Raw genomic sequence first — 23,191 nt, 5'->3', positions numbered from 1 at the left:
AATTGGTCATTTTTTAGCATGTAATTTACAGCTCAGTAAAGCCAAGTACATAAATAAAATAAAATAATATTAATGTAAATAGATTTGGTACTTATATAAGTGAATTCAAAGCTAAAGTTGTAGATTTGATTGGCTGGTAAATGGATGGAATTGGAGAACATCATTCTGAGTGAGGTTAGCCTGGCCCAAAAGACCAAAAATCGTATGTTCTCCCTCATATGTGTACATTAGATCAAGGGCAAACACAACAAAGGGATTGGACTTTGAGCACAAGATAAAAGCGAGAGCACACAAGGGAGGTATGAGGATAGGTAAGACACCTAAAAAATTAGACAGCATTTGTTGCCCTCAATGCAGAGAAACTAAAGCAGATACCTTAAAAGCAACTGAGGGGACTAGGAACTAGGGAAAAGGTTAGATCAAGAAGAATTAACCTAGAAAGTAACACACATGCACAGGAAATTAACGTGAGTCAACTCCCTGTATAGCTATCCTTATCTCAACTAGCAAAAACCCTTGTTCCTTCCTATTATTGCTTATACTCTCTCTTCAACAAAATTAGAGATAAGGGCAAAATAGTTTCTGCCAGGTATTGAGGGGGTGGGGGGAGAGCAAAGGGGTGGGGTGGGTGGTAAGGGAGGGGGTTGGGGGAAGGGGGAGAAATGACCCAAGCATTGTATGCACATATGAATAATAAAAAAATAAAATTAAATTAAAAAAATAATAAATTTGTAGATTTGTAAGTCCAAAGCAAGGACAATGTTTGAAAACAAGAGTTTTCAGGAATCCTGAAAGTCAGACAAGGCCTGAATTATTGACTCTTTTTATAGATAAGGAGACAGACTCACATATATTATGTGATTTGTTCACTGTTACATGGTTGTTTTACCAAGCCAAAACAAGGATCCCATTGTTCCATTATGGTGGTGGTGGTGGTGGTGCTGGTGGAGATGGTGATATCCACATATACAATGTAATTGTGAAGGGGTTACTTAATTTCATCTACTAAACAGTTAATACTGATTATCTTATCTTTTGACCAAAGACCTTTCCCATCCCACAATATTCCTTTTCTATAGATATTCTTCTTTCTCACATAGAAATATGCAAGCCTTGAAACAATATCCATATCCATACAGTCCTCAAAAGAAAATTTATTAGATAGATACGAGGACTGACTGGTGGATAGGGACAAGAAAGATGAGTGGGAAAATGAAAGACAGAAGCAGAGGCACATGAAAGATCGAGGCTGGGCACTATGACCAAAAGAACCCCAGAATCTCTGTGATCCTTAATTGTCTATTATTTTGTCATTTGATACAGTTAAATTTGCAGCCTCAGAGGCTTTTTAATTATTAACTTTGGGAGCTACATTTGCATTTACAGATATTAATAAATTCCTTATGCTAATTATCCAAAAATTAACACAGATTAGAAAATACAAACATTAACTCTCTATGACCAGAACAATGATCAGACCTCAGAAAAAGAATCTATTTCAAAGCATTCATTTAGCAGACAAAAGTGTGTCTACGGCTGCAGACTTACAAGCAACATTCAGTATGGATTAAAATGCAAGCAAATGAACACACACTAAGAATGTGACAAATTTTCATGCAAATATAATTTTATTCCAGATAGGCAACAATTCTTTTTGAAAATGAAATGACTTTAAAAATCTAGCAAAGGAGCTAGTAATGACTACAGAGCTTCTCATATTTCTTTTAAGAAATTAAATTAAACCGTTTTTCATTTTGATGGGTAAAAAACAGTAAAGTGCCCTGAAAACAAGAGCATTTTTTGGTTTTGAAACAGTAAACCAGGTCCCTCTCATTTTCCACAAAGATTGGCTCCCTGAGTGTGGCTTTGTCAACATGGAATAGAAGTGTGTTTTTATGACTGTTATAAACCCATGAATTCTAGGGCTGATGACAGAGACTAAACTGCTTTTAACAATGGTGACATGAACAGTAACTTGAGCTAGTATATGCCATACTGCACAAAACAGATCATAATATTGTCAAATTGCATATGAGAACTGAAACCTCTATGTAAATATTAATAAAAATGGCAGACTTCAAGACAGAGCATCATGGTTGCTGAGAAAAATCAACTGAGATACAATTTTAAGATTTGAAGAAAAGATTAGCACAACATGACTGCACCACTTCAAATCCCCACAGTTTGGGGGGTAGGGGATGGGCAAACGGAGAAGAGGGAGGCTAGGGTAAGCCATCATGTTTCTAGAACTGGCTTTACAGATGGTCACCTGTAGCACCTGACTGGTCCTGTCGTTCCAATCCTAGAACTCCAACAATCAGCTTGCATGGGGTGTAGAGACGTATTTACGAAATCCTAAGTAAAACATACAAGTGATTATCCGGGGAAAAAATTCTTAAAAACTATAAACCAAGGCTGGAGGGGTAGGGGTGAGAGAAGGAGGGGCAAAAGGGGAGAGAGAGGAGCAGATGGCAGGGGGAAAAAAATCACGATTTCCTACTTCATGCAGTGCTGTCTTGCTCCATTACTTCCTAAGATGAGCAAATGTGTTTCAGGAGCTGTTTTTTTTCTGCAGCAGGTCAATGCTCTCTGTAAAGAGAAGCAACAGGAAGAGAGCAATGGCTTTGTGCTGTGAAGGAAAAATATGGACACCCGTTAAAGACAGAGACATTGAGAATAATATTCCTTAGGACCTCTTCCCTTCTGTAGCTGTTTTGTACTTGCAAACACAATTTCAAGGACAAGTTGCTGTCTTTTCATGGTCTGAAGCCACAATGGCGTGGTATTTGGGGTGGAGGGATAGAGGGAGAGATTTAGTTTATTTTACTCTTGTATGTATAAAAGGCGCATTTTGCTTTATCAACAATTACTTGTTGCCTATCATTTTTCTATGTGGGACACAAGGCATTCGTAATATTTGCTTAGCGACAAAGCTACTAAAGAGGGAACAGTGAGTAGTTATTGGAATGAGCAAAAGAGACAGCAAAGTCAAGTTCAGTCTCAGGGAGGAGTCAATACCAATGAAATAAACTCAGGTTGTAAACAGAAGGAAGAAGGGAAGAGACATGGAAAAAGGAAAGAATTTACATACGGCTGTAGGCTGTAAGGGGATTTCACCAGGGAGAATCTGGTAGCGCTATTTTAACAGGCTTCAACTGGGAAAGGATTCAGCAAGGTGGTAATAGTGTTTGTCTTCATAGAGCAGCTTTTTCTAAAGATCTCAAAGCACCTCACATATACATTGAAAGATAAATTATTTTTTTGACAATGCAGCTGCTGAACTTTTGAACAAGATGCTAAGAGATCTTGAGGGATCTAGTTTGGAGGCCCTCAAAACAGAATGGTCCAGATGTGGTGGCCATGCCTATAATCCCAACTACTTGGGAGGTAGAGATAGGAGAATTGCAGTCCAAGGCCAGCCTGGGGAAAAAGTTAGCAAGAGCCTATGGCAAAAACACAAGCCAGGCGTGGTGGTGTACACTTGTAATCCCAGCTTCTCAGGAGGTAAAGGTAGGAAGATTGTGGTACAAGGCTGCTCCAGGCAAGAACATGAGACCCTCTCTGGAAAAAAACAAAACAAAATAAAAATGCCCTAAAGCAGAAAAGGCTGGGGGCATAGTTCATGTCATAAAGCATTTGTCCTGCAAGCAGAAGTTCAAACCCAGTACTGGCCAAAACAAAACAAAAGAATGGCTGCTTATTTATCTGAAATTGTTAGAGGCCACTGGCTTTTAAGCTTTGGCTTGTATCAGAAGCCAGTTGTAGAGGGCTTGCCAAAACACGAATGTCTGGGTCCAGAGACAAATGCCATGACCACCTTCCTGATTTCTCCCCACGCTGAAGTCTGTTAGTAATTTTTGCTCTTCCAGACTCTGTCTTGGCAAAATCCCCTTGGACCAATACATAAATCCCAGAGTTTCTGATTCATTTGGTCTGGGCAGTGGGATGGATTGGAGAGTTTGCATTTCTAGCAAGTTCCAGGGACTATCCATTGAGAATTGCTGAGAATCTCTGACTAATAATGGCACAAATCACCACACATTGAGCTCCAACTACATGCAGGACATACACTATCAGGCGAATTCCCACGGTTCCAAGAGTGAAATTAAAGATGAGAGATAAACCTTTTCCAATTCACTCAGCAAGCATAGGCAATCAGTCCTGGATTTGGACATAAATTGCTGGGATTTGAGTACTTCACTCCAAACAACCACATTGTGCTGATTAGGGTTGAGATATGAAAGATTTGTAAAAACTATTTGTAAGTTTCAGACTGTAAACCACACAAGATGAAGAAAAAAATTACAAGCATAACACTTAAAGAAAATGAATAATTTTCTGAGGCATTATAGGGTTTTTAGGCCTCACTTTGGTATGTGGAGCCTCATCTTTTCTCTGGTACAAGTTATGGAAGATACAGCCGGTGATTAAATATCAGTGGTTATGTCACGCTCCTCCAGCTCCTCTCACTCTTGGGACCATCGAAACTAAATGCGCTCATACAGACATGTTAGGGTGAAGAGGACTTCATGATGGATGCAGGAAGGTCTTAGCCATCATACTGCTGAACTTTCTCCCTCAATTCCATTAGTCCTCACATCTTGCTGACTCTTCTCTCCTGGATTCTCATTCTCTCCTCCCACGCAGTATGCAAATTATCATCCCCTTTTAATATGCAGAGTTTCTTTCCTTCCCGAAACTGGACACCATCCCAGGTCTCCCCAAATACTGGACGCTGCTTTTATTCCATACTAGAATTATGAAGCCATATTCTCTTCCAGATTGGTTTTCCTGACAAAGAAATTTTCATATTGGCAGCCTTAAGATAAAATGTTCACTATATCATTACATACAGAACTTGGAGAAATCCCTCTACATTTCAAATGGAGGGTTTAAATATCTTAGCTCCATACTCTACCTGAGTGTATTGCATATACTTAAAAAACATTCAAACTGAGTTGTAGTGGAGTTGTAAAATATAACTGGATTTCAAAGCATTAATATGATGAAAAGAATATAAAATAGCTCACTAATATTATTTTACAGTGATTACATATTGAAATGGTAACATTTGGGATATAGTGAGCTAAGTAGTATCTATTAATTGAAATAAATTTCATTGTTTTCTACTTTCATTGTCACAACTACTAGTAAATCTAAAGTTACACATGTGGCTGATGTAATATTTCCTTGGACTGCACTACTGTAGGTTCTAAAAAAGAACTAAGCAAACTGACAATTGGAGGATAGGCAAGGCTGGCTTTTTCTAAAAGCCAGTGGGTTGAAAAGTCATTCCATACCTGAAGAACTGGAGACAATTGACTGTATACTTATCTCTACATAAAGAATGTCAGTAACTCTGGTCTTAAAGAGTTTTAGCTGTTGCCCATCAGAAGCACTTGGCACTAGGGCCAGCAGAAAAGACTGTAATCTTAGGATAATTCTTTGTGCATCTGCTATAGTTCTTACCTTAGCTTTGCTTTGCACAGCCCTGTATAGCATTTCATGAATGAATGGATAAATGGATGGATGGATGAATGAATGAAGACTGTCTTCATTAGTTCCATTGTAAGCATTTTGGGGGCAAGATTTAGTTTTATATTGACTCATCTTCATTGTGTTATTCTTTATGCAAGCAATCACTGAGTGAATATTGAAGGAACGGCATCATGGAAATGCCAGAGAATGAGTGGGTGATGAGGAAAAGGCTTGCACCACCAGGGATATTTGGTTTGGCAAACACACACGCAGTGCACACTAACCAAGTCACTGGAGAGGGCCTAGCCTTACCATCATGGATGCCACACGTTGGGGCTTTGGTTGCATCTTACTTAATATGATATGTGTGCTTCAGCATGCCGATGAGCCCAAGGTGTTTTTTATCATGGGATTTCGGCAACTGTAAAAGACGACCTGAAGCCTAGAATATCTGTGATTCCCTTGGTGCTAATAGCAATGAAAGAAAAGTGAGATATTTCAAATTTTAATGAGCATCCACAAGTCAACAGTGGACAGTCTGGTCCAGGCTAAATGGAGTGTTTCCACAGATGTTTACAACTCTTCCCACTTCTCCTCTGTTTTCTCTTCATTCTATCCAAATTTAAAGAATAAACCACTGAAGTCACTAAATAGATGTGCAAGAACATGTACATTTTACAAGAATAGAAAATACAGGAAAAAATAATTTCAGATTCTACAGTAGGCAGGCCAAACATATGCTTCCAGTATTAGCAAACTGATGTTTTAGGGTGTGATATTGCAGATATTATAGAAAAGCATTCAGGTAAACATGAGACAAAACAACTGACTAGATTTCTTGTTATTCTTCTACTGCTTAGCTTTGTTTTAGTTTTGAATTAAAATATGGGAATGGACCCCATGATCTTAATAGCACTTAGATCTTAATGTGGACTTGGGAGAATCCAATTATAATATGAGTCAATATGATTCACACTTGGAAATATTGGAGGTCAGTTCAGGGTTGTCTCACCATAACTTTTTGCACTAAAATTAAACAAAGCATGGTTATAATTCCAAACCCTTTGCATTTGTCAGAGAATCCTTGGCTAAAAATGTTGGTTTCTACTTGGTAATAGCTAAGGAAAACTGGACCTATAGTGAAGATACTAAGGCTATAAAAATACCTACTTCAGGGGTTTATTTAGGGCCCTGAAACTATTCTGTTTGACACTGTCATGGCAGAGTCATATCATTAGATATTTTTAGAGCCCATATAATGCAAAGCATGAACCCTCATGTAAGCTGTGGACTTTGCTTAATAAGGATGGGTGAATGTCCTCCATTCATTGCTTATAACAAATGTACTACATGATGTGAGATGTTAAAGGTGGCAGAGGCTGTGTGTGTAGCAGAGAGGTGTTATATGGGAACGCTCTGTACTTTTCACTCAATTTTGTTGCAAATCTTACAAATGAAATCTATTAATGAATTAAATATATAAAATATATTCATAACCAACATACACATATGTGTATACCCACATCCACAGCAGGTCAAAACACATTTTTCTTAGTGGGAGTTTTCATTTCTGTACCAAAAATGATGATGGAAAATGGTTGCTATGCTATTGATATCCTGAAAAAAACCTAGGAAGAGAAGATAGAGATCCTGCCTTATGTGTGGGGATGGGGAGGGAGAAAGAGAGAGAGCAGTAAAGGGAGAGGAGAGGAAGGAAGAAAGAAAAGGGGTGGGGAGCCAGTTCTATTGAAGTCATTGCCTGGGACATGGTCATCCCGGGGTTTGCCATGCTCAAGGAAGGATGCTTGCATACCCATGCAATCTAGTGTTGGGAGTTAGTGATTGCAGTCAATGTGTGAGATCCAGAATGACAGGATTAGTCAGGGCAGGGCCACTCAGAGAATGTCCTTACACCCAGCATTTACAAATCAGTCCAAAAAGAGACAACTAGATCTCTGTTTACTCCTAGGGGAGAATAAAGACTAAAAATGTGAGACAATCAAATAATATTAATAGTAGTAGTAATGAAGAGTGGGATCCTAGATATCAGCAATAAAAAACTATGTAAACCCATTTTTCAGAGTAAATGTACTGAAATAGGTAGGAGCATTTGTAAACTGTAGGTACTAATATTTTTAACCAGTTGCCAGCGGGTTTTGTTTTTGATTTTGGGTGGATTTTTTTTTTCTTTTTTCTTTTTGGCATAATGAGATGATCTCAGGTAAGGGAAATTCTAGGTTGAATGTCAAGAAAAAAAATTCCTTACTGCAAGAACTATTGGATTACAAAGTGGCATCCCAAGGGAGGGGGTAGAAGCTCCATCTGCACTGCTCTGGGAATAGGTTTGTACGTTAAATTGTACTCCTTTTCTTAGTTGACTGCCTGACATTTCAGTAACAGAGCCAAATAATTCATGGGTCAACTAAGAAGAAGTGCTTATTATAATCATCTTTTAAAATCTCTACCAACAGCAGTGAATTAGAAAAAATATATGGGTACTATTTTATTCCATGTGATAAAGCCTGTCAGGTTTTTACAGTATGAATCTCTTCTTCAATACTCTTGGATTGCATTTTAAATGATCGTTGATGTCCATAAAAAGAATGCCCTGACAATGCTAAGAAAAGAGCATTTGAGAGTTGACTGGAAATAATGAAGAGAGATTGTGTCCACTATTTGTACAAAGCTGCTGCTAGACTCTTATCCATTCCTTAGACTTCAAATAATAACCTCGCTAATAATAAACCATATTAAAGCTAACAACAAGCCAAATGACTCTTAATTCTCATGGAAGCAGAAAAGGAGAAACAACAGTTAAAGTAAAAGAAGGCTTGCAGAGAATCAATAAATTAAGAACTGCGGATTGTGACATTATTATCCTATAAATACTCCTTAGTGGTTCTTCCAGGATCTCTTCAAACAAAGAAATAGAAAATTAACACCATCCCATCCAATATTAGCACAGAATGAATGTAATGAAGGTGAGATACTATTGCTCTCAGGACATGGGGATAAATCACTGTGTGTTCTCATACCTTAATATTTTTAATAGAGTTAGAAATGTCATCAAGGGCAGCCTTGAAAGGCAAAAAAAAAAGAAAAAGAAAGAAAGAAAAAGGCAAAGAGAAGTCCAAAACGACAACAGGATTTGAATGTTACATGAAGCAGGTAGTCCCAGCCCTCCCCAATTCTGACACACTTGCAATAAAGCAAATGTGGAGCTGAAATTATGTGTGTTAAGGTTGGCTGCTAAATTTCTGTTGTTGTCTACCCTGACTGTTGGGATGCTAAGAGTGGAAACCTAGAAAAGCCTAGAAAGATGCTTGCTCCTTCACTGAGCTTCTCACTGCAGAGTGCACATCATACAAAAAAGAGAACATTGACTTTTGGTCAACCATTCAGGCACTCATTCATTCAGCCAGTCAGTGACCATTTGTTGGGAATTAGAGGCAAATAGTCTTTACCATTTGGAGACTTGATCTAGCTCCATGAACTCTTGGGTCCCAGATCTATTATCAACTACAGATGAAATTTTGCTCAAATTACCTTTCTGAAACCCAGCTTTCTCATCAAGAATTGCAGTGTGACTTTGAGAATAAGTTAAATACATAGACAGGCCCGGGGGCATAGCTTACATAGTAGACCACCGCCTAGCAAGCACAAGGCCCTAAGTTCAAAGCCCAGAATCACCAAAACAAATGAATGAACAAACAAAACATATGCCTGAGAACAAAAGAAGCATTCATTAAATGTTTTCTAAGCACATTTGCAACTATGAAGTACTTTGCCATTTGCAACATTGTTCTCTATAAATTTTAGCATTGTCTGTTCAGCATTGTGTACATGCAAGAAGTATGTGTGCACCTTTCAGAAAAGGACTAGTAGCTGATACATGCATCATAATTAATGAAAAAAAAGAAGAAACATGGGGGGATGACAATTGAGGATGTTAACACTTTTACAGGTTAACAATAGAATAAATCATCATATTAATGCAATGTTCCTCAATACTTGAACTTTACAAGGAAGAATATGAGATACAATCTCCATGAATGTGTCAAAATTACTTTTATAGTTAACTATCTTTCCTAGATTTTGCTGAAAAAAAAAACCAATGACATTCCTCACAGAAATAGAAAAAAATCTTAAAATTTATATGAAAACACAAAAGACCCCAAAATAGCCAAAGTAATCCTGAGCTAAAAGAGCAATGCTGGGGGATATCATAATATCTACCTTCAAACTATACTTCAAAGTTATAACAAAATGACACGATACTGGCACATAAATAAATAGGATAAAATAGAAGATCCAGAAATAAGTCCAAGTAGATACTTCCATCTGATTCTTGATAAAGGCACCAAAAACATATCAGAAAAAAGATAGCCTCTTTAGCAAGTGGAAAACCAGATATCCACATGTAGATGACTGAAAAATATCAACTCAAAATAGATCAAAGACATCAAGACCTGCAACTCTGAAACTACTAGAAGAAAATATTTCAAGATTTAGCATAGGCAAGGACTTTCTGAATAGGACTCTAATAGCTCCAGAAATAAGGGTAAGAGTTAACAAATGGGATTATAGCAAATTTAAAAGTTTCTGCACAGCAAAAGAAACAACAGAGTAAAGAAACAGCCTACAGAATGGGAGAAAATCATTGCCAGATATTTATGCAATAGGGATTAATCTACAGAGTATAAAAAACTAAAAAAAATTAGCCAGCAAAATAGCAAATAATCTAATCAATAAATGGGCAAATGAACTGAACAGATGCTTTTCAAATGAACAATAAATACGTGAAAAAATGTTCAACATTTTAACCTTCAGGGAAATGTAAATCAAAACGACATCAAGACGCCACTTCACCCCAGTCAGAATGGCTATCATCAAAGAAATAAACAAACAATAAATGCTGGTGAGAATGTGGGGGGGGAGTGGTGGAGGAAGGAACTCTTACTCACTACCAGTGTAAATTAGTCAGCCACTATGGAAATCGGTACGTAGATTTTTCAAGAAATTAAAAATAGAACTTCCGTATAATACAGTCATAGTACTACTGGGTATATACCCCAAATAATCAAAGTCAGCCTATTCTAGAGACACCTACATAACCATGTTTATTGCAGCATACTTCACAAAAGTCAAGTTATGGAATTGGCCTAGATGTCCAACAATTGATGGATGGATAAAGAAAAAATGCAGTATATCTGTACAATAGACATTAATACATATATACAATATATACCAAGAAAAATGAAATTATGGCATTTACTGGAGATTGGATAGGACTGGAGATCACCATGTTAAGTGAAAGAAGCCAGTCCCACAAAGACAAGTTTCACATGATGCATTTTCTCTTATTTGTGGAAGCTAAGGAGAAACAAAGCACAAAACAACAAGATCACGAAAGTATAAGGAGGATTATTAAGGAAGCTGGAAGGGGAAAGGAAAAGAGAGACAGGAGGGAAGATAAGAAAGCATAGTAAAGTACATGATATGCATGTATGAAAATGTCACAATGAAATCCATACTATGTACAGTTTAATATGTGCCAATTAAAAAAATAAATGTTACAATGTGCCCACAGTACAATAGGAAAAATAAATTTAAAAAAATCCAAATGGACAAAGATGAGACCCAATAAAAAAAGTACTCAGGACATTAGAAACCCTAAAATGAAAGAATTATCCAGACAAATCATTATTGTATTCTATATATAGGAAGGTTATAATAGACCACACAGAATTCCTAAAAGCTTATAAAAGCACTTCTAATGCTGGGACTGAAAGAGGTTCCTGACATCATGTAGTTTAGGTTCTTTACAAATGAAACCTTAGACAATATTGACTAAGTAAAGAGAACACAGGTGGGAACTGACTGAGAGTGGACCGGAAATATCCAATTATAATTTCTTATAATGCCCTTTCTCTTCATAATATATAGAAATATATTCAGAGCCTTTTAGTTAATCAACTACATACCCAGACACTCTTGTAGGCATGGGGAATCGAGTGATAAGCAAAGTAGATACAATTGTTCCTATGAAGTATATAGTTTGGCTGGGAGGATAAATAATTTAATAAAATAATGAGAAGTGATAAGCAGGATGAAGATGAGGCATAACATAAAGATGTAGTCTAGTTTTCAGATCAGGGAAGAACCTCCAGGGAGATACTAAATTGAAGGTAGACAAGGTAAGAGAGTGGGAACAGGGCTGGTGTCCTACATGGTGAAAAAGGCCTTTAGGCACAAGAGGGGTTGTGAGTAGGAAGAAGAGAAAGATAGATGGTGAAGAATGGAGAAAGAAGCTCAGAGGAGGATGGGGAAGAGATGACTCTGAAGAGATGAATAGGAGGGGCTTGAACAGTCAGGTCAGAATCTGGGAACCTTCTCTCAGGAGAATGTGAAACCATTGAAAAATTTCAGTAGGAGAATGGAAGTGGTTATATTTGCATTTTGGTTTGATGGTCTAGTTGTCCTGGAGAAACAGCTGAAGGTGAGTCAAGAGGCCCGTTAAGAGTAGTAGGATGAGAGGGAGGTAGTAAAGGTGAAGTGCCATGAACAGATAAGAGAGGTTTACAAGGTGAAGTCAGGGTGACAGGGGGACTTGTTGACCGACTAGTATAATGACAGGGAGGGAATGGGGTTTGATGCATGGGACAAGGCAGACAGAAGACAAGACTATTTGGGACTAAGTATAGTAATGATATCTGTGTACTGAATTTAAGATGCTGCAAGAGAAATGATAATCCTGTCCTCAAAACTGGAAGGAATTTTTCAACACAAAACACATTGTACACTATTATCACATGGGAAAAGAAAAATGAAGATTGAAATCACTTTACTAGATTTTTTTGAGGAAATGCAAATTTCCTAGAAAGACATTTGCAGTGTGAAGCAAATCCTTGGACAGATGGAGCTAGGAGAATTGGAAGAGTGTTTCCCAAGCAAAACTCCTGTGGTAGTAAACACTCCGGGTGAGTAACGAACATGTTGGGAGGTTGTGAATGACACATTGAGAGTTGGACCCAGAGAGCAGAGAGAGCCATACATGGAGTTCAGCACACCTGTGCATAGCATAAAATGCTTCAAAACGAAACAGTGGTGGCTCCTATCACCAGATGGAAACAAATGACAAATGAAAGCTTCAAAATTGCCCCAAAATCTTAGCACGTACACAAAAATTGGTATAAGGCCTAGCACAAATGACTTTTCCTTTTCTCTCCAACCTCTGGTCAGGATACCTTCTATTTCTAAGTCACCCCAGCTTTCAGAAGAGCCAAATGGAGCCTCCTTAACCATCTCTGAAGACCAAATTTCTGTTTCCGACTCCCCTGTCACTGTTGTTTTTCTGTAGGAGAAAAATTAAACTTCTCAAATGTTCAACCCCTTTGCTCCACATATTTCTTTCATGAATTTTCCAGCACCTGCTTATTCACACATGCATTTGATTGGCGTTTTAGTGTTCCTTCAAAAGCAGACCTTGAGATAAGGAAAAGGGAGCAAGCAGCATATTGGGGAGATGAAGGGACACATCAAGGGGGTAAAGCTGTGAGAGGAGGAGGGGCAAGGAGCCAGTGAAAGCATATGCTACCAAGTCATAGGCTTCCAGGTGACTGGAAATTATTCCAGAGTTATCACTATCAAGAGATGAAGAAGCTGACTTCATCTCCATGAGCTTTGAGTGGTGTATGGGTAGATGTAGGCTGTTATTCCCTATGAAATATGAATGCAAGACATTCATTAACCTTCTGAGGAGAAGCTTCAAGAGCAGTTGAATGTTTTGTGCTCACTTTTTTTGTCTGAGGTGGCAATTAGCTATATTCCTGTTAGTGGCTATTTTGTCTTCCTTGATCACAGAGAAAAGACAGTGTTCTCAACTGATCCATGATGGGTATGAATAGAAATGAAACTTTGTTGTCTTTTCATTGAGATTTAGAGGTTTTTGTTGCTGTGCAAAACTCAGCCCATCCTGACTGATCTGACTGGTTTTGTATCAATGTTTCTTCTTTGAAATGTTGATTTTGATTTGGAAGAATTTCATTAAATTCCATATCTTGGCCTCTACCTCCCCATTTTCAATGTGACCTTTATTTCCACAAGAAAATTATTGCATAAGATACTTGGGGTTTTTCTCATTAATAGTTAGCTAAATGCTTATTATGTGCAAAGAATGAAAAGAGCAGTAGTGTACTTTTTCACCATGACTTTATAACAAAGTAGTTTTTCATTTTAGAATCATGACCACAGCTTCCCTTATTGTTAAATTCACTGATAGTCTGGACATTTAAACACAGAACAGATAGTAAATGCTTTCTCTGTGGTACACCTAGTGTATCTTATAGGACATCCATTGTTAAGATGATCAAACAAATTCACTCTAGCTAAAGGACAATATAGTCAACTCCACCATATTTAAAACATTCTTTTATATTCATTAGAAGGTACTAATTTCTCATCGCAAGGGATCTAAACCAGGTCTTAACCTATAATATGAGAGCACTTCATTTTAACAAGAAACCAGTGTTCAGATTGCTGTAAAAATGCCTGCTACTAAACTGACAGAAACTGTAGTCCCATCACCTAGCACCATAACCCATCCCTGTATGCAACTTGTATTTTATGAAAACCAAATTAATATGCTACCCATATCAAGAAAAAACAATGTGTCCTAGCAGTTCTAATTCAGACTCTGATAATTTCAGTTCCTTGAAGGATAGAAAAGAAGGAAAGAGAAAGGAGCTAATGTAGTGAGCAGTTATAGATGTCTTGAGAAATTTCTGACACTACAGGTGGATAGCAAACAGTGAGTTCCTGCACTCAGAAGCAAGCATTAGCGTGATCCAGTGACTCAAACCAAAGAAACAAAAGCCTCTCATAGGAAGTACCTAAATAAACAAAATACTTTCAAATTGCTACCCTCACAAACAAAAGACACAAGAAAAGCGTTTGGATTTTGTCCAAGGGTAATTAGAGCCATCAGAGAGTAAAATGATCCAGTGTAGTTCTGTATAACCTGTGTAACTACCAAACACATAGGTCCTTTCCCTCAGCCCTAGGCTCATAGCAGTCAACAACCAAAACCAAATCCTATTCTCTCTCCTCACACAGGTCAGATTTCAGTCATCATGCCAGTTCTTGGACTTCATGTACACAGGATCACATAAGGTGCCCTTGCTAGTGTCTGGTTTCTTTAAATCACCATGATGTTTTTGATATTCATTCATGTTGGGTATAATAATTTATACCTTGTCAATAATTTATTCCTTGTCATTGTGGAAGAGTATTCTGTCACATGCATGCATGCCTACTGAACTATCTATTCATCTATTGGTGGTCATTGGTTTTGTTTCCAGTCTGTCTATTAAAAAGTCATTCTCATCATTCTCATTCAAATATTTGGGGAACAATTGTTTTCCTTTCTCTTGATTAAACAGAAAGGAGTGCTGGACCTCAGGGAAGGTACATATGATTTTATAAGAACCTCTCAGTTTCCCCAAACTGTTTTAATACTTTTTAGTATTTTGCATTCCTACTGACCAAGTATAAAAGTTTCTTTGTCACGCATCTTCTCTAACATTTAACAATGGCAGTCTTTTCAGTTTGAGCCATTCTAGTGGGAGGGAAATGGTACGGTATTCTTAAACTGTGCATTTGCATGATGACTATTGAGGCTGAACATCTCTTCTTGTGTATTTTGGACATTCATACATCCTTTTCATCTATTCAAGCCTTTTGTTTGTATTAGATTGAAGAATGCAGTTGTTACATATGTGTACATGGTCACTTTGTCAGATACGTTTTTCAAATGTTTCCCAGACTGTGGCTTGCCTTTTCATTTTCTTAGAAGTAGCCTTTTCATTTTCAAAAAGTTTAATTTATCAATGTTTTCTCTTATTTGCTCAAAGAAATATTTGCCTGTACCTACATTACTTGGTAATTTTCCATGTTTCCTTCATTGTTCTAGCTTTTACTTTTAGACCTGTGACTGTCTCAATTTTTTAAAATTACATAGTCCTATATATATGCATACATAAATTTTATGTGTGTTATAGAGGCTGAGCTTCCTTTTTTCTTCATATAGATATCAAATTGTTTCAGCAATATTTGTTAAAAGTACTTTCTTAAGCACTCCATTGAATTGACTTAAAACCTTGTAAAGATCAATCTACGTAAGTTGTGTTCTACTTGTACACTCTATTCTGCTCCATTGATCTAGTTGACCTTATGTAGATGCCACACTATCTTGACAATAGTGGCTTTAAGTCTTGAAGCTGGTATTATAAATTTCTAAAATTCTTTTTCAAACTTGTTATGGCTATTCTAGGTTCTTTGCAATTTCATAAATTTATAAATCAACCTCCTGAAATTTTGAGTGGGATTGTGGTGAGTCTCAATATTAACTTGGGGAGAAAGGATATCTTGCTAATATTTGGGGAAAATTGCCATCTTGCTAATATTTAGTCTTTTTAATTCAAGAACATGGTGCCTCTCTGTTTCTGCCTGTGTGTGGTGAACACATATAAGATTGTTGTTGTATTGAAGAATTGTTGTGGTGAGCACACAAGATTGTTGTTGTATTGATGGATTGTATTTTGTTAAAGTATGAAAAATTGTTGAAATAAGAAGTATTAGCTAGTGTGTGTTAGGACTTAGAAGCCAGCCAGAGTGTGACAGGCTGATATGCTAATTAAGCCAAACCTAAGGTGGTGGCTGATATGCTAATAAGCCAACCCTAAGGTGACAGTGTGGATAACAGAAGTGGTGAGGTCACCACAGGGTATATAAACACAGGCCAGAACCCAAAGCCTTGCTCACCTCCTCACCCATCCGAGACCATGCTGTCAGAGTCCACCCGAGACCCTGACATAGAGGCAGCTGTTGCTTGTGAGCGTGCCCCTTCTCCTGACGACCACTGAGTGTCACCGGTGAACCGCGGAACTGGACCTGCACTGAAGGCGGCTGTGAGGATCCCCTGGGGCACAGCTATGCCCCCCTCATGGGCTGAGAAGAGGAAGCACAGTAAGAGAGACTTGGGGGAACGTCTGAGTAACTCCTAGCTGGCTAGGGTAGCACAGACAGCATTAGGATCCATAGGAAAGTGCCATGTGAATTTGTTTGAATAAAAACCCTGCTCTCTGAAATAAGAGTCTCCTGAGTACTGTGTCTCTGTACTCAACTGAACCAATAAGCACTTGCGACAATGTGTCTTTTAGTTTTTCTTAGAAAGATTTTATGTTTTTCAGCACAGAGATTTTACGTTGTTGTTGACACTTATATTTTATGAGATTTATTCCTAGGTATTTTACTTTTTGCTGTTATAAATGTTTTATTTTCCAATTGTTTTTGGTTATACATTAATCTGTATTCTACAACCATACTAAGTCTACTTATTAGTTACTTTACTAAAACAATTAGGGTGCTTTTTTCTTTGTAAACCGCACTGATTTGCCCTTTCCCTTCATCAGATTGACAAAAGCAAAAGCTTGACAATGCACTCTGTTGATGAGGCTGTAGGGGACAAGTGTTGCCATCATGTACTGCCGGCTGGGTGCCAAGTGGCACGATTTATATGGAGGGAAGAGTTGTCATGTTTCATAAAACTACAATTGCGTGTATTTCCTGACCCAGTCAGGAAACAATGCCATTTACAAAAGTCTCAAAAATAATAAAGCACTATGGAATAAATTTAATGAAAGAAAACGAAGACCTTTACAATGACAACTATAAACCACTGAAGAGAGAAATCAAAGAAGACATGAGAAGGTGCAAAGACCTTCCATGCTCATGGATTGGTAGACTCAACATTGTGAAAATGGCCATACTGCTAAAAGCAACCTACATGTTCACTACAATCCCTATCAAAATTCCAATGACATTCTGCACAGATAGAAAAATGAATCCTGACATACATATGGAAACACAAAAGACCTTGAATAGCCAAAGCAATTCTGAGCAAAAAGTCCAATGCTGAAGGTATCACAATACTCCAACTCTACTACAGAGCCATAACAATAAAAACAGCATGGTAATGGCACAAAAACAGTCAGGAAGACCAATGGATCAGAATAGAAGACCCAGTCATAAACGCGCACAGCTATAGCTCACTGATATTTGACAAAAGAGCCCAAAACACACGATTGAGAAAAGACAGCCTCTTTAACAAATGTTGCTGGGAAAACTGGGATATTCACATGTAGGAGACTGAAATAGATCCCGTCTCTCCCCCTGTACCAAAATCAACTCCAAGTAGATCAAAGACCTTAATATAAGGCCTGAAACTTTCAAACAACTCCAGGAAGTAGTAAGAAATACACTGGAACAGATAGGTATAGGGAACGACTTCCTAAGCAGAACTCAAAAGACTCAGCATCTAAGAGAAACAATGAACAAGTGGGACTGCATCAAACTAAAGAGCTTCTGCACAGCAAAAGAAACAGTCACCAGACTCAAGAGACAGCACACAGAATGGGAGAAAAATCTTTGCTAGCTATTCCTCTGATAAAGGACTAATATCCAGAATTTACAGAGAACTCAAAAATCTCAACCCCAAAGAATCAACTTCCCAATGAAGAAATGAGCACATGAATTAAATAGGGAATTCTTAAAGGAAGAGGTATAAATGGCTAGTAAATACATGAAGAAATGTTCAACTTCTCTGGCTTATTTATAAAAAGGACACAAATCAAAACTACACTAAGATTTCATCTCATCCCAGTTAAAATGACCTTATTCAAGGGCAATAACAATGACAAATGCTGGTGAGAATGTGACAAACAAGGAACCCTTATATACTGTTGATGGGAATACAAATGAGTACAACCATTATAGAAAGCAGTATAGAAACCATTATCAAAAAGCTGAAGATATAACTGCCATGTGATTCAGTGATACCTCTCCTGGGCAAAGAAACGTAAGTCAGGATACATAAGTCAGGATAGAGACACCTGTACACCTGTGTTCAATGCAGCACTATTCACAATAGCCAAGCTATGTAAACAATCCAGATGTCTTGTCCCAGATCAAGAAAATGTGGTATACACTCTTGGGGATATACCCAAAAGACTGTTACTCCAGAGGCACCTGCACATCCATGTATATTGCGGCACTATTCACAATAGCCAAGTTATGGAAACAGCCAAGATGCCCCAGCACTCACGAATGGATTAAGAAAATGTGGTATCTATACACAATGGAATTTTATGCAGCCACGAAGAAGAACGAAATGTTATCATTCGCTGGTAAATGGATGGAATTGGAGAACATCATTCTGAGTGAGGTTAGCCTGGCTCAAAAAACCAAAAATCGTATGTTCTCCCTCATATGTGGACATTAGATCAAGGGCAAACACAACAAGGGGATTGGACTATGAGCACATGATAAAAGCGAGAGCACACAATGGAGGGGTGAGGATAGGTAAGACACCTAAAAAACTAGCTAGCATTTGTTGCCCTTAATGCAGAGAAACTAAAGCAGATACCTTAAAGCAACTGAGGCCAATAGGAAAAGGGGACCAGGAACTAGAGAAAAGGTTAGATCAAAAAGAATTAACCTAGAAGGTAACACCCACGCACAGGAAATCAATGTGAGTCAATGCCCTGTATAGCTATCCTTATCTCAACCAGCAAAACCCCTTGTTCCTTCCTATTATTGCTTATACTCTCTCTACAACAAAATTAGAAATAAGGGCAAAATAGTTTCTGCTGGGTATTGAGTGGGGGGGGAGAGGGAGGGGGTGGAGTGGGTGGTAAGGGAGGGGGTGGGGGCAGGGGGGAGAAATGAACCAAGCCTTGTATGCACATATGAATAATAAAAGAAAAATGAAAAAAAAAAAGTGGGGGATGGGAGGTAAAAGTGTAGGGGAGAGTAATGGAAGGGATTGAACAGGCCAAAGTAAAGTAGACTCACAGCAGGGATACATTGACATACCCTTTGAACATCAACTTAAATACTAATTACGAAAGATAGAGGTGTAAAATAGGTACAGTGTATGTGGGGGGAGTACTTATGGAAGGGAGCGGGTGGATGAAGGAGAGGAAGGTGAGGGAATATGGTTGATGAATTTCATATACATATATGAAATAGAACAAAGAAACCTCTTGCAACTGCTTTAAGTAGGGAGGGGAGGGAGTCGAGGGGGAGAGACGGTGGTGGTGATCTAACCAGTGTACCATATAAGCTTATTTGGAATTGTCACAATGAATCCCCCCATAAAACAAATATATCCTAATAAAAATACACTTTCAATAATACAAAAAGACTTATGTGCATATTTAGTCATTGTAGCATTATGTGTAACTATTGGAAGCCCCTTAAACATTCAAATATGGATGGGATAATCCATAGTGCATATACCCAATCATGTCAAACACACCATGCAGTTCAGGAAGAGCTCAATGAGTGGATTTGGGGTGATTTCCAGGAAACACTGTCCAATGGAAAAAAAACGCCAAAATACAAAGGAGCATATAAAGGGAAAATAAGAAATCACGGATAGAGCTGCTTACCTTCACAGAAGGAACACAAGAAAAACAAACCTGAAACAAAGGGTCTGTTATTTACTAGGCTGGTGAAGTGAGAGGAGAATGAAAGGAAAAGGATGCTGGGGGGTTTGGGGGTGGCATGTCCAAAAAAGTTCCTTCTTGTATAATTCTGTCCTTTGGAATCATGTTAATGTTCTAAGTATTCAAAAAATAAAATTAGCCCAATAAAGATGGAAAGGGAAATCCAAAATGAAAAGTAAAATGAAACAAATGGACCAAATGTATTTCAAATAATACCATAACCACACGTAGGGGAGGGAAAAAACAAAGAATAATCAGACAACTCATAAACACAGAATTTGACTATTAAGCCATAAATATCGCATAGGATGGAATGTGTGGAAAGAATGGCAAATGAATCTTGAATTCCTTTCAGTTAGTTTGGATTTTGAAGCAGCATGAATGAAACAATTCTGAAAACAAATTAAACATATTACAGGATTGAGCAAATAAGTAAATGTATTGATGCTGTGGGAGGCTAGAGTTGCTCTCAGTGTGAAAGAAAGGACATACAGATGTGCAAGGGAGATAAGTGCACACTGTGGGAATTGGAGATAGCAGTATGAACTCATGATATCTAAAATATGGATAAATATGTGCTTACACATGTATTTGCACATGTATACAGAAATACTTGTTTAAGTATATTTGTATGTGAATGTATATGTATGTATTTCCTAGTTCTGCCCTCTCAAGAACTAAGAAGCAATGACATTCTAGGACTAAGGAGCAAACTTCGTCACCAACTGTTGTTCTCAATACCTATTCCTCAACAAGAGAGGGTCTGATTCTAGACAAAGACAGTCTGAAAGCATCTTAGGGCAAGAGTAAGGACTCTCTGAAAATCCACAATGGGGCATGTCCCTCAGATGGAAAAGTCATTTCAAGAAGCTACACATTGTCAAATATAGAATAAATTCAGTATCAGAATAATTAAGTAGAATGACACATCGTAAACCTCTGGAAAACAGGAATTCATGACTTTTCATATCTTAACCAGAACTGAAGGTCCCAATTCAGATTTTAAAGGTGATTTTACTACTAAGTGGAGACTGGACTGGAGGGTCAAGAGTCAAAGTTGTGAGCCCAGACAGGGAGTTGCTGCAGCTTCTAGGAGATGAATGACAGTTGTCTGAATTATAGGTGGAGGCAATGAAGACAAAGAAAAGAAGCTAGATCAGAGATGTATTTTCAGGGTAAGACTGGTAGGACTTACTGATGAATTAGTTGAGAAAAGAAGGACCTAGAGTAGGCCTGGAATGCCATTTATTGAGAGAGAAAAATTGGAGGAAAAAGTTTGTGACAGGGATTTCAGTGGTGGAATGGATAAGGATAAGCCATTTAGGTATGGTAAGTTTGTAACTGCATTGGTGGAGACAGTAAGTAGATTGTTGAATATCCAAATTTGGAGCTCAGAGAAGAGGACTGAGCTAGAAATTTCAAGCTTGAATAGCTGTCGTTTTTAATGACATGTAACAGTGAGGCTCCATGATGTAACTTCCTTTGTTCCAGATCACCAAATCTAGTGAGTTGATGAGTGAGGCTTCAAAGCCAGGCCCACTGGGCTTTAAGCCATCTCACTGTACTTTGTTGGAGGACTAAAATGCCACTGTGGATATCTCAGATTTCCCAGAACACTTAGCAAAATACTGAGTACAGCAGAGCCTCTGGAAGTATTTGTGGCTTGATTCATACACCTTGGGGTATTAGGAAACTCACCAAACTTCAAACCTTGCATTATATTTACAAGCTCCATTTGAAGTGTAGTCTTGATTAATTTCTTTCTGGCAGTCGGAGCATACCAAGTAGGGCAGAAAGTGAGTAGAAGTTGAGCAAACTAACCAGCCTAAGTGAGACCCAGACAATATTGGTCTTGAATAATTGGGCTTGGCCATTTGGTCTCTGTTTAATGAAATAAAGGCAAAATTTTCCTTTTCACTGTAGGTTCCTTGGCCTGCTGTCATCTGCCCATAAGTAGAAGGGACTGTCTTGGCTGCCATGTTAAGACCACCGAAGCTTCCAATTTTCATGTACCACTGCATGACCAGGAATGCTGTATCTGTGACCCAGTTTCTATCAATAAAAGAAAAAAGCAGTATAAGGAATCATCCAAGGAATCTTTTCTTTTTTTTTCTACAAAATCTCTCTCATTGGCTTTTTATTATGTGCTTAGCGTCTTTGGTACACCTATCAGCCAGGATGCAAGAGCCTTTTTCTCTGCAGTAATGTAGAGCATAAGCAAAGGTTTATCTTAGCATTTTAAGGGTAGCCATTCACTGTGTTTGGGAAGGGCTATATTTTTCCACCAAACATGATCACCACAGAAAGAGTTGTGTTAAACTGCTGATATGTCTCAAGTCCCTCACTTCAGAACAGCATCAGGACTAACAACCCTGAAGTTGTCATGAGGTAATTAAGGGACTGTGAAATGTTATATAAAGGCTCACAGCTGGCTGTTCAAGACAGCAAAATTGAAAGGCAGATTGCTATCAACAGGGGAGATCAACTCTGCTAGGTCTGCAATATTAAGCTCTGGTGCTTACTAGAAAAGCTGCAAGTATGTCAAGAGTTAATTTCTGACCATTGTCTGACCCTCCTGGTTTTACTGCGGTGGGTCACAGTCTTGGAAGAATACCATTATCACATTGGACTGGGATGGTGTGCAAAGTGTCGGCCAAGATCTGAAATACATTTGTACCTCTGGTTCAAGGTCTTTTGTACTCTCACCCTCTCAATTCCAAGACAAATTTCTCTGTCCACCACTCTACTGGCTCACCTTGGCCCTCAATGTAATGCAAAGTTGCATAGCTGCTTAGGAAGCTATCATGCTACGTGGGGTGTCCTGCCATTCTCATTGTCATGGAATCTCTGATAGCATTATTTAGAAATAAGGGATAATCACCATCGGTATATCATGTATGAGACAGGAAACCACTTCTGAGATAGACTAATAGCCAAAGCAAAATAAAATCATTTAATCCATCTCCAAAGCTGTTTGTTGAGCGTATACTACAAAAAGCTGTAATGATCATTACTATTATGGAGCACATTATAAATGAGAAGTTTCTTTCCCTGGAGACTGGCAGGGAGTTATCCTATTATGTTAACTCCTTCTAGTACTTTCTGGGTATAACATGACAGGCATAAGAATAAGATGAGTATTGGGC

This window comes from Castor canadensis, chromosome 4 (genome assembly GCF_047511655.1).
Source record: "Castor canadensis chromosome 4, mCasCan1.hap1v2, whole genome shotgun sequence".
Taxonomy (NCBI): Eukaryota; Metazoa; Chordata; class Mammalia; order Rodentia; family Castoridae; genus Castor; species Castor canadensis.
Note: the sequence above shows the minus strand (reverse complement) of the source record.